This window comes from Rhyacophila brunnea, unplaced genomic scaffold, assembly GCF_057557595.1.
Source record: "Rhyacophila brunnea isolate RB1 unplaced genomic scaffold, BYU_Rbru_1.0 scaffold_19, whole genome shotgun sequence".
NCBI classification, from domain to species: Eukaryota; Metazoa; Arthropoda; class Insecta; order Trichoptera; family Rhyacophilidae; genus Rhyacophila; species Rhyacophila brunnea.
Window position 1 is genome coordinate 4062204 of NW_028232848.1, and position 14359 is coordinate 4076562.

Genomic DNA, 14359 nt, shown 5'->3' on the forward strand with positions numbered 1-14359 from the left:
AGCAGCAAATATTTCATCAGCATCATCATCAGCCTGAATTTATCCACTGCTAGATGAAAGACTCTCCAAGCTGAATCCACTTCTCTCGGTCCTGTGCGTTGCGTTGCCACGTACTTCCGAAGAACTTAATCATTTCATCGATCCAGCGGTCTCTAAGTCTACCATATCTATAGCTATCTGTATATCGTACGCAGAATATCTGTAGCTATTAGAGAAGGGTGCAAGGCGAAACTCTGGCGCCGAAAAACGAGAGACCGTTTGGCTACGGGAAGGAACACCCATACAATCCGTTTGTACAGCGTGGTGTGTTATGTCCAAAATATTTAAACGAAATGAAATATTCTAAAACCCGGCCCTCATTCTCCGGAGGCCAACCTGACACTGGTCACGGCAGCTATCGGCGAAGGATGGCAGAGGGTGCTTACATAATATATTTATTTACGAATATTATAATATAAGAGTGTATTTATTATATTTAAAATTTTCAGATGAAAACACGATCATTTATTACATGGGTAGCTGAAGAAGAATAATTTTTGGTCGATAACAGATCGGAGAATTTGTTTTACGTGGAATTAAATACTGAAAAGTATTTTATAATTTCATATAGGGCGATAATAAGAATTTATTCATCTATTTCAAAAGCAACATTGGTAACACGATTTCTTTTGCGATATTATATCTATACAAAACATCATGACTAGGGCCCGGATTTGTATGCGCCAAAAAACATGAATATATGCATGCACATAATGCGCTTAAAATCATTAAAATATGCACTAAAAACTAAAAAATATGCACTTAAAAATTGACAGTTTTTTATGGAAAAAAAATCTAGATACCCTCTATACATATCATGACTCATGACTCATAATAGAGAATACACACAGGTCATGCCTTTCAACACCGGATACTTTGGAAGATTCGCTTGTGAATTACAATTTCTAGCATTGAACCCGATACGTAAAAACATGCAACCGCATCCCTCCCATTAAACTGTTTTATAGGCTTCACGTATAATTTATTTTTCGGTGGAGAAAGGGGGGGGGGGGCGTAATATGAAAAAGTTTGGGAAGCACTGCAATACACCAATGTTTCCCAACTACAGGTCTGCGGAAATTTTCTAGCGGTCCGCAAATAATGTAATATAAATAATAAAACTAAATAATATTACTAGCTTAAATTTCAAAGGTTCTATTATCAACAATTTATTTATTGATCTCTAATTATTACTTCTCTTAACAATATAATTTTGATGGTGTTAATTAATTGAATGATCTTTACAATCATCACTGCTGGATGAAGGCCTCCCGATGCTCTCTTCTCTGTCCGTAGATCTTTGCTGCCTCTTAAATCCATCGAACTTTATAAACTCATCATTCAGCTGGCTTTAGGACGTCCCTGTCAACGTTTGGCGGCATTTGTCCAGCGATTATACACTCCCCGAGCGACATGTCCAGCCCATTTCTAGCATGCACCTTTCCATGCCACATTGCGCTACTCGTAATTTTTGAATTTCTCTTGCATTGAGAGTTTATATCATTTCACATGCATACGTGAGCGTTGGTAGCACACATTGGTTGAATACTTTACGCTTAAAGCACAATGGGTGGTCAATTTTGAAGATACTATTCAGGGACCAAATGCACTCTATGGTAGTTTGGTTCTGCATCTCGTCATATATATTATTATATACCACCGTCAATTGGCATTTGTTGCCCAAGATAGACGTAGTTGTTGACTCGTTCGATTTGAGTGCCATTAATGAGGATTGGTTTTGATTCAGCAAAGCAGTTTATCTTTACCTTTGTCTCTGAGACATTAATCTTTAAACCTGCTTTGCGGCTAAATACTATGTAAATAATACTTTTTATTTTGCGCCAGCGGTCCACGAAACATTTGTCGTATTTTCACCGATCTGCAGGTATAAAACGGTTGGAAAACACTGGTTTAGACAACATCATACCTAAGATGACGTTTATAATAAATGTTGGAATTGTTGACATGTGTATTTCGTGCGACAACGAATTGCTGTAGATAACTGCAATCTGCAAGTGGATAATATTAATATTCGCTTACAAGATGTTAGTTTCCAGTTTCGTGAAAGCTGTGAAAAAACGTTACCTAATATTTATTATGTTAAAGTTTTTTTCCAGATCTACGATATACATGCAAATATTCAGATTTACTCAAGGTATAGTCAAAACTCTTTAATAATTATATGCTTATTCTTCTTATTGTGCCATCCCCTAGCGGAGGTCGGCCACCATCAATTCGATCTTATCTTTGTCGAATGCTACCCGAAACAGTTCAGTGGAGCTGCACTCGTACCAATCACGGAGGTTCTTAAGCCACAAAATGCGGCGCCGTCCTCTGCTACGCTTCTCATTGATCGTTCCTTGAATGACAAGTTGGGGAATGCTGTATGTTTGTCCTCTCATAATGTGGCCGAGGTACTGTAGTTTCCTGGTTTTGATACTACGTAGAACTTCTCGGTCCTTCCCCATTCGATTGAGAACTTAAATAATTGTCACTCGGTCAGTCCAAGGAATTTTGGGGATGCGTCTATACAGTCACATTTCGAAAGCTTCAAGTCTCCGTGACGCCGAGACGTGGCCCGAGGTCCTTTCTGCTTTCACCGGAGAATCTCCACTGCCCAACCATTATCTAAATCACAGATCTAAGGGATGGGCGCACTTTCACGCTCGGAAGGCGCGGTATGCAAGAGGTGTGGGGCGGGTTATTTGTCGCAGCTTCGAACTGTAAATTTGGGCGCGAATAAGCCGGAGGCCCTTCTTAGAAATCATCGGTCAAGCGATAACACCTTCTCGCGCGGCAGGGAAACCAAACATTTGGTCGGGGCCCTCTTAGTGAGGACTTTGATTAGATTGTGGATTTGGAATTTGAAACTGTCGCGGGCCAGGGATTTTTTCGTTTGGCAAAAGTACACTGTTAATGACAAAATTTGTGTTGGTGTCTGGTGTCGCTATTTTTGATACTAGTAATAGTTTTATTTTCTTGAGGTTCATTTTTAAACCATGAGAATTACTGACGTTATTAACATTTTCTACTAGTTTATGTAAACTCTTAAGCCTTAAATGGAGATGGGCTGGACACATAGCTCGAAGAAGAGACAATCGTTGGACAAATCTAGTCATCCAGTGGTATCCAAGAAGTACAAAACGTCCACAAGGTAGACCTAGAGGCCGCTGGATCGATGAAATGATAAAGTTCTGCGGAAGTACGTGGCAACGCAATGCACAGGACCGAGAGAAGTGGAAGCAACTTGAAGAGGCCTTCATCCAGCAGTGGATAGATTCAGGCTGATGATGATGATGATGTAAACTCTTAAAACTATCATCAATCAGCACAGTATCATCGGCATATCGTATATTGTTAATATGTTTGCCATTAACCAAAATACCCACCGATTCACCTTGTTTGGCTTCCTTGAAAATAGCTTCTGAGTACATGTTAAATAGCAAAGGTGACAATATACACCCCTGTCTTACACCGCGAAGAATTTTTACCTCTCCACTGATTTCATTTTCTATCTTAATTATCGCTGATCGCTATCAGTTGAATGTCTCTTGCATCGATGCCTTTCTCCTGTAAGAGTTCGAGAAGTGTAGGATGCCTAACAGTATCGAACGCTTTCACCTAATCGATGAAACACAATATATAAAAATCAACATTAACATCTAGGCATCTTTGCACTAGAACATTCAAGCTGAAAAGTGCTTTGCGAGTGCTCAAATCAATTTTGAAGCCAAATTGTGTTTCATCCATGCCTTCTTGTTCTTGTCTTGTTCACGTTCATTAAAAGTATAGCCAATAGGTCCCTTATCATCATCAAACAGATTTTCAATATATGTCTTGAAACGAATCAGCTTCTTTTCTATATCTAATATAATACGCCCATCTTCGTCTTTCAAGATAGTTGATGAGGTTCCTCTCGTAATTCCTAATGTTTCCTTTATCTTCTTTTACATATTAAAGGAATCATATTTTCGTTGGAGATTTTCAATTTCTTTGCATTGGTTAGACATCCAGTCTTCTTTAGCTGTACGAATTTTTCTTTCTATGGTATTATGAATTCTCCTATATTGAGTCATTTTTATTTTTCCATTTTCTTCTTTCGTCCATTAAAGACAGAATCTCATCTGTAATCCATTTTTTGCTTCTTAGCTGTTCTTTTATATTCTAATTGATTATTAGATATGGAGGAGAACACATCTTTTATCCTGTCCCACTTGTCTGTTATGTCAGAGGATGTAATGACTGAAGTTTTTATTTGTTCTATTTTTGTGTTCAGTGCACTTTTCACTTGTAGTTTGACTTCGGGATCTTTAAGTTGATAAATGTCAACACGTTGGGTTGCGCGTGGTTCTCTCAGTAATCTTTTTATTTTTTTAATTGTTTTTAATAATTTTTACTGTGGCTACAACAGGATTGTGATCAGATGAGAATTCAGTTCCTGGATAAGTTTTAGTAGATGTTGCGCTATTTCTGTAACGATTGCGAATTAATATATAGTCTATTTGATTATTGCCATCATCTTGTAGGGATTTTCATATATAATCGCCTTGCTGTAAGTTTGAATAATGTGCTACAAACAACCACACTCTGTTCCTGGCAAAATTGTAGTTATCTTTCTCCTCGATTATTTCTTTGTTCTAGACCAAATTATCCTACTAACTCTCTACTTTTACCTTTACCAATCTTTGCGGTGAAATCTCCTATAATCAAGGTAACTTCATTATCTTTCATCGATTTTAGAATTTCATTTATCTGTTCATAGAATTCTTCTATAACATCGTCATCTTTGTCGGCAGTTAGAGCGTACACCTGTATTATATTAACATTACCCATCCATGATTTGAGTTGTAATAGCATTACTCTGTCAGAGTAGGGAACAAAACTATTGAACGATCTGTTAATTTTATCGGTCACTATGATACCCACTCCATTTCGATGGTGGTTATCATCATTTCCCGAGTAATACAAGGTGCCGTTGTAAGTTTTAAATCTGCCATTTCCCTTCCACTTCACTTCGCTGTTACCAAGGATATCAACCGATTCATTTCCATAATAACGTTTTGCAATTTTCCACTTTTAAACATTGATCGCACATTCCAGGTCGCAATCTTCATAGCCGGCCCGGGGATTCTTAGCACCCTTTGACCATTTGAGGCCTGCCGGGGACTGAGGGCCATGCAATTTGATTTTCCAGCCATGATGGTTACTAGGGATATAGTTAATGTGGTAGTTTCCCGTTGCTTTCCACATCGCAGTGTCAAAGCCATTAAAGCCGTTGCGACCATGCCTTCAGTTATCTAAATGTAATCTGTACCGAAGTCCATCCTCTCCACCTTACATCAGTACTGGTAATTGCTGCTACCCAATACCAGGGATATTTATTGACTTCCCAGTCTAGATCCGCTGTGTTCTGCGATACCAGGGTCACCTCTAGGAGAATGTGGTGCTGGCACCACGCATAGACGGTCTCGGTAAGGGAGAGGCTAATGATCTGCTTTAGATCTATATTACGCATCCACTTGCCTTGTGGGACAGCGAGGACCAGTGTCTGGTTAACTCAGAACAAAGGTACTACCTCTGCAGTCCAACTTAACCCTATACTTACTATATAATATATAGTAGTAAAATTAATATAACCAATATATACAAATAGCAGTAAATGGTATGTATACTATATTATAAAAATATACATACCTACATGTTTTAAAAAGAATACAATTTAATTTAAATAGCGTTATTAAAAAGTATTAGCAATAACGTTATATGCAAACATTTAACATAAATTGTGTGAATCACCTTGTGGTTTTACTATTATTTAAATAAATTATATTGAGCAAAATTCATAACAAAAATAATTCACAATAATATTAAACAATGTCCTTCATTCATTTAGCTACTTATCAATATTTGAGCTTAAAATATATTATATTATTTGGTACATAGTATAAATAATTATACATATCCACTAGCTTATATTATTATAATCGTCACTAAAAATACGATTAGAAAAATCGAGCTGCATTGTGTAATATCTAAAAGACAAAAAAATAATGTACATAAGCACATTTTTTTATAACATTGTTTATGTAATATGCTTCCAAAAAATTCCAATTTGACTGAATGTTCTGTTTCCACTCACTCACCGCTGGTTCTTTGTTCAAAATATGTTTTTTGTCAAGAAATAACGTGAAATTTTATTAACATAATTATTACGAGTATTATATAGGTATAATTTATTATATGCACGTTTGTATATAATTTATTATATGCACGTTTGTATATAATTTATTATATGCACGTTTGTATATAATTTATTATATGCACGTTTGTATATAATAGTTGACCAATTTAATCCCGGCATTGTTCCATGACGAGCGCATGACGCGTTCTGCAACCTCCAAGATGGATGACAAATGGGCGCGAAATTTAATATCTCACTGATTGATGTGAAATCGAGACGGACATTTCGATTCGAGTTCGCGAGGCAAGTGATTCGTATGTAGGTATCGACTGTCAACAGAAATCAATAAAAAATAATGTGACTTAGATTTTAATACAATTTACGTACTGTGAACAAAAATTATGACGTATGCTATTTGTTTGATTCAGTGCTCGAAACATAATAAATTACAAACCGGAGCGCTCAAACGTATGTCATTTTTTTCTTGTTATAGGTATAGATACCTACCAACCTTGGATCTATAAAAACAGAAACTAAAAACCTGACACAAAAATATACTGAAAATATGGAGAGCCAACGGCATCCAGCGCAGCACCGCAGGCGAAAAAGGTCTACGACTGTCAAAATTTGGTTAACACGCGTTCATGTAACAACATCTGTTCGCTCAATACTATTGATTGTAAAAATGGGGCATATAAAATGATATATATTTTCTACCGTGCGTCCGACAGTTTTCGGATTTAATTTGTAAATAAACATGTGTTGTTTCCTTAAGTCCATTCCGGTTAGTTTTGACTTGAGTAACTAGGTTTAAACATAATATTTGCGTATTTTAAATTCTGTAAGGGTATGATTGTCCTTACAGAATAACCTACATGTACTCAGCATAACATTTCAAAATTGCAATCATACCCTTACAGAATAAGAAATATTCAAATATGATGTTTGAACCTAGTTTACTGAAAACTAACTACCCAGAATGGACTTGGGTTACTTGGTTTGTGTAACTTTTATTTGTAACTTTTAGACGATACGGAACGGCAGTTTCGATGATTTCGAAACCGAAAGTGTGATCTGGTGCGCTCCGGTTCATTTCAAACGTTGGTTTGATAATTGATCGCAGTGGCGAAGGGTGGAGGTAGGCTGTTAAGATCCGCCATAAATAGTGCACTCTAAACTTTGTCAGTCATACGTATTTTCATTGAAATAAGACTACAATTTACGATGGTGTTGGGTAGTTTTTAAAATTCAATAAAACCCTGCAAAACCAAGCCAAAATAGATAATAGTAAGAAATACTCGTCTATCTACAGATAATGTATCTTAAATTATGCAATTAAATCTACATAACTTTGAATATTTTATAGATAGAATAATATTTTTTATCTATTATAATTATATTATAGTGTGGTTTAGGCAGAGCTTAGTGAATTTAAAAAAAATGAACAAATAATATTATGTATACTATGTATTCTTAATCCAGCGAAAATAAATAAATATGAATGAAAAAGTATGCATAAATTTGTTGTATCGCCTAAAATATACAAAAACTATCATGGGTTGGTTTAGGCAGGGCTTAATTGATTTTTAAAAACTAACCAATATCATCTGTAAATTGTAGTCATAGTTCAATAAAAACAAATACGTAAGACTAACAAAGTTTAATGTGCACTATTTATGGCGGATCTTAACAGCCTACCTCCACCCTTCGTTACTGATTGATCGCATTATATATTAGCCGAATTTAGGTTGGCGGAATGTGGCTCCATCTGAAAGAAAATTCAACATTGTTCATTATAATAAAGTGTTGATAATACTATTTTGAAATAACTTTATATTATTATAAAATATTTAGGGGTATAAATAATCCGGCTAAAGCATAAGTTTGCGATTTGTTATTGGAAATACGTCGGAAGCTGTCTATAGTTGTATACCCGATTCTTGAATAAACAAAGCGTGGTTTTTCCGGAAACGAGAAACAAATAAACAGGGAAAACCCTTACTAAAATGGTATTTACTCTCTTCCCGTATTATTGAGGAATCCGTCTAAAGAATTTGAGCTTATTGTGCCAATAAATGATTATTATGTCAAAGGATCACGTTGATAAATTAATGCCTTGTGAAAATATTGCACAGTCCTCGTGACAACATCATGCGTAGTTTTTGAAGTTATATTTCTTTTGGCGCGTTTTGGAAAACAGATCAGAGTGTATTTTTGGCGTGTGACGAAGTTGCGCGCGCCGATGTAACACGTTTGGCGTGTGACGGAAGATGCGCGCGCCGTTGCAACACATAATTTATTTTTATGATTATATTCATTTCGGTCTCAGGGGTACATGCGCATGCGCATAGTGTCATTTAGTTAGTCGTTCAATACAACCAAGTAAACAGCACGTGTTGAAAATATAACCAATATTGTGTCATAATAAATATATATGTTTATAAACAAATTTATGGAGACTAACATTCTACACTGTTAATTTATATTCATAAAACTGTATTTATATTGGAGTGTATATTTATTTTTCATTGTAAAGACTGTGTATCAAGATTTGAGGCTATGTTTACGTAAGTATTATTTATGAATAAAATTATATATCAATAAATAAATAAATTTTGTTAATGTTGAGTTGGTAAAAAATTCAAAAAATATATTAAAATTTGATTTTTTATTAATTCATCATGGGCACTTCAGAATCGATTATAACCGCTGTATGGCAAAGATGAGTTTTGGTCCAATACAATAATTAAATTACAATTATCATGTGCTATATGAGACACAGATGAATCGCGTACGTTTTCATCAACCTAATCCACTGTAGTATTAATAGACTCAGGTAACGGCTTATTTTGTTTGGTTACGCCAAATAAGTATAACTTCTATCGCGCCATGGTCCTCGAAAGATTTCGACAACCCGTGCACATTTCAGGCCTTATTTTTTGAAATATCTAGAGTTAATTATTATAATATTGTTACTATTTTTTCGGAATCTCGACTTCAATATTTAGTATATTGCAGTCAGATAAACAGTAAGCTGCGATCTAAAAATATGCCCACTTGAAAGCGATACCATCTCACTTTCAACACAACGGGGAGTCTGCTGAAAAGGAGTATTTTACAGATCAATATGTTTCTTGAAGCCTGGTCGGCTAACAAAGGCCTGATTTATTCCTCCTTGGGCATCCCGCAAACAATGAAACTGTCGGATTTGTTGAAATTTCGCATCAACGAACATTTCTTTTGGATAACCGATCTGCGGGCGAATATTATGAATAGGATATGAGGGGGACTCCGCTGAAATTTCTCACTCCGGCGGGTATTTACCGGAAACGGAAATGTCGTTTTATATTGTAGGTTTGACGCGGATTTAAATGATAAAACCTGAACAAAAATGATTCGCACTTAGTGAATGTACGTTCTGACACCAAAAGATGTCTTCAAGAATCCTTGTTACTCGGTCTTGAGGAAGCTGACAATACGTCTTATGAAGCAGCGTCAAAGACCTGGAAACGAAAGTGGGATGCATCCTCAGAGCAATAACACCAAGGGCCGTATGTATGCGATTCCCAAATTATTTATAAGCTTTTTAACCGATTTTCCACCATATAGCGTATAGCATTGTTTGTGATGTAAGCAATCTGACGTCACACGCCATTCAAAATGGCTGTTTCATCTGTCACTTTCAAACGTCATTTTAATAATGCATTCATTACAACAAACGTTTGCTTGAGGCCCTCGTTCATTTTGTAGACTCTGTAAAACATTTGCGAACTTTAAAAACAGTTCCTAGTCGTGCTGTTTACAAAATACGTATAGTTTCGATCTATAGTCTATAATCTAGATAGTAGGATGGTAGATAGATAGATAGTAGGATAACATGGATTAACATAAGATTAAGATAAAATACCTCCGCTAAACGACCGCAAAGATAGGTACCTACTGGTGTATCTGTATAATATTATACAGAGATCATTACATTACATTCTAAACTAAATCCATTTTCATTTTTGTCATTACTTATTCCGTTTTGACATCTCATAATAATATAAGTGATTGAAGTGAAGTTAGTCATAATATAATTGTATGTATTGCCGGGAATACTTTATCCTTTCTTACTGTATAATGTTATAAAATAAATGTGATAACAAAACTGATAAATTATTTAAAGTTCATAATAATTATTCATGTATAATTATTAAATTTATATGGTACCGTTCGCACACTTTCAGACACATTTACAATTTCAAAATTTTAAATTAATGGTTGGGGAATGAAATTTTATAAGTTTGTCATTATTTGCACGCTATGGCACATTATGACGTCACATCGTGACGTCGCTAAACGACGAATTACATCTGCACTCATGCATACAAATGGGTAGTATAATATTATATAGCCTATAAAGTATTTGTGAATCTCATGTATACGACCCTAAAGAGATAGGGTATAGTCCGGCGTATCAAGCCGTTTTTGGCGCATATTATCTCAACTTTATTATTATGAAACATTATACGAACATCGTGTATATCAGTACAGCTACCAAAAATAAATATATTACAGTTATTACGAGTACCTTCTATTACCTATTACATTCTAAATTCATTAAAAATATTGACCTATATATTATTTTGTATTCCTGGTTTTGTCGTAAGCACATTGGTCAAACCAGTATTTACCGGCGTCATGTCTAGTATCACTAAATCATTTATTCATATATCTCCTATCGTACTCTAACATATATTGCGGATATTATAAGTATGCCGAATGCTTTCTCGCTTGTGGTGATTTTTTTTAAGCCTTAGATGCATCAAACATGCGCAGGTACACAATTGTTTTTCCCTAATGTTCAATGGCGATTGGCGATAACCGCTTTGACCATGGTGGATTTGTTGCCAAGCTTGGAATTGTTACTCGACCAACATTGGATGCACACCACATCATTTAAGAATAAGCTGAAATGTGTATTGCAAGGGAAGGGATGCTCAAGTTGGTCCAACCAGCTATTAGGCTCATTGGGCTATGCTATCCGAATCGGTCACCACAAATGCCAATTTTATTTTTTGATCAATTATTTGCCAATTTTATTGCTTAAAAATGCAGCTCGTCAGCAGGAAGACATGAATATCTCTTTACCTAGAATATTCGTCAAAGTTGAATAGTTATGTTTGTATTCCCTTATTTATATAATTATTTATAAGTTGTATTTTTGTTAGTTCATCTCTCACATGGGCACATTTTGATAAATAAGTCAATTTAAGCTCAGTCAAAGCACATTTAAGTACGTGGAGACCTTAGCCTTGTGTAACTAGTCCTGAGATATTACCAAGCGTAAAAAAACTGTTGATAATTCACATTCATTCGGAGCAATTCCATTAACAATGCGGTCATCTACAATAATTGATAGCACAGTTAAAGAGATAAAAAAGTCCAATTGGAGATTCTAATATGATGTATTTGAAATCAAGTAACACGTGTTAACTGTGTTACTAAACGTGGGCGGCTGCGTTAAAAAATATCACGCGTTAACTTCCCGGGATAATTAATTGCCTGCATACAACGTATCCAGGTAACACAAAATTTATGGAAACTGGCATACCCTACTGGGTGTGGTATAACCAGGGGGATGAAAGTTCCATACAGCGAACGTGACCACCTAATACTCAGTTTTCAGAATAGATGGTAGCACGGTCACACACGAAGTCGCATGATACAAGGCCATTTCAATGACCAATCAGAGCTCACCCATGGTCCAGCCAATCAACATTCGAGCTTTCGATCAGTCTTTTCAAATTTCATGTCAATTCTACATGATATTTTCAAAACAAAAGCAGTCGTCCAAGTGTCAAGTGTCAGAATAATATTGCTGTTCGGCGTTTTTAAACCATATTGATAAAAGGTTTTGCAATCCGATAGCTGATAAAATAAGTTAATGGGTAAGTCTACTTTTATTATATTATGTTTATAGGTATAATTGTATGCCCCTTGAAATTTCTTTGCAGTCGTGGTATCGAAATAATGATAGTACCTTCCTATTGTAACTTTCACGTTTGCAAATCTACCAAGGCAAACATAAAAAATAGGTAGGTATATAAAGAAGATTATGTTTGAGTAAATTACGTACCTACCTATATAAAATGTCTATATTATATTTGCGCATTCTTACAAAAGTGTAAATGGCGACCATTGTCATTTTATATTTTGAGATTAAGTAGATTTTAAAATTATTGTTTCAGAATCTACATCAATATGTTGTTGATCGTCAAGCGATGAAAATTTATAAAGAAATCTTCAATCTACACAATATATGAAATAATTAATGAAGTCATCAATCTGACAGGAAGTGCTGACAAATAATTTCCATGATGGGAGTGCATTACTATTATTATTATTACATAATTATGTCCTCATAAATTTATATTGTTACTCATAATTTGTCAATATGATTATCATTGCAATAAAGTGTACCTATCTAAATTGAAATATCGACTTTTTATTCATTTTTGTCACAATTTCGTTTTTATAATTATAAATACTTTTTTGGGTTCGGATCTATGGTTCTGTCACAGTCAAAACTTCGAGTCACGCCAATAGATGGTACAAATTACAAGGGGCATCTTCTTGTATGGAACTTACGAATCTATATATATATATATATATATATACGTCTGTTATCTATGGGTATAACAGACTAGATATTTAGAGTATGGAAAAATATGGGATAAACTTAAACAAGTGTGAAAGAATGTGCTATTTTCAGAACCTCGTTATGTCTGTATCATAATATGCATTTCACAACGTTTTTATTAGCTCGTATTCTTGTTTGTCCGGTGGTTGTTTATCCAGTACAAATCTTGCAATCAATTTTTAACTAACTTCCCGACTAGCAAGACATTTGAAACTTTTAGAATATATCAGAACACGATGCCAATGCATTCTTTTAATACTTTTAGCCATATTTAAGTAGAATTGAATTCGTTTTAAGTTAATTCTGCTTTGTATGAAAAGTTATTTCGAAAGAAATCCGTAATCCAATCCACTATCATTGGTCGATAAGGGGGTGGTCCTAGCAAATAAATTATTAATATATATGTGCGTTACTATGGAAATCAAAATGACATTTTAGTATTATACATTTGTTTGTTTGTTTGTTTTTTATTTACTTCATATCATAGCATAGCATTCATAGCATTCATAGCATATTGAGCATAATAATTCAACAGAAAATTTAAAAACGAAGTTCTTTTTATCTTGTAATTATTAGTTTGTTACCTTAATGTAACGTAATAGTAGAAACAGTCAAGCCATAAACTACTTTGCTTCAGAATTTCGCTCTATGGCGATGGCTTTTACATTTCTACTTATTAATCTGTTCTGTGGACGTATCATATTAATTATCACTTTTTTTTTTACTGATTTTGGAGTTAAGCATTTTGGTTTTTATTTGTGTGTAACTTGTAAGTACTCATTTTATCCCCAGTGAGTGAATTGGTTCAGTGTCTCATACGTATTCATTTTTAATTTACATATTTAAGTATTCTTTCAATTTAATGTAGTCTGAAAATCATAATATATTTAAATTGAAGAAAATACGCTCGCGATTTTGCAAAAAGAAAAACAATTGAATAATACAAGAACTTTTCGTAAATTCTTTGCAGTTAGTTTTGAAATTCAATTATTGCCAATATTCCATTTGGATTTCGTTCACGATTTCATTGTAAACGTCCTTACGACCGGATCGTGACGTAATAATGGCTTCCGGCATGCTTCCGGTAGCATTTCCGGTTTTATAATAGCAGCAATTATTGTTCCTGCGATTACGTTAGTGTTGGCTGGAAACAAGACCTTTTTAAGGCTGTATTAACTACGCCTAGGCTTTCAAAGGTCTTAAAAATATTAGTCTTTATTATTGCGTAGCAGTTTATACAAATACAATAAACAAAATCGGTTCGTGTACTTATGTACGCACGTTAGAAGTAGGCGTAGGTAACAAAACAAAAACAAAACTTGTGATAACCTAGATTCTTCGACTAGCTCTTAATTATCTTGTTAAATTACACACTCAAGGAAAAGGTCCGCTAATTGGTTTCTATACACTTTAACTTATATAACTAAATTATATAATTATTTCTCGTTGTTTTT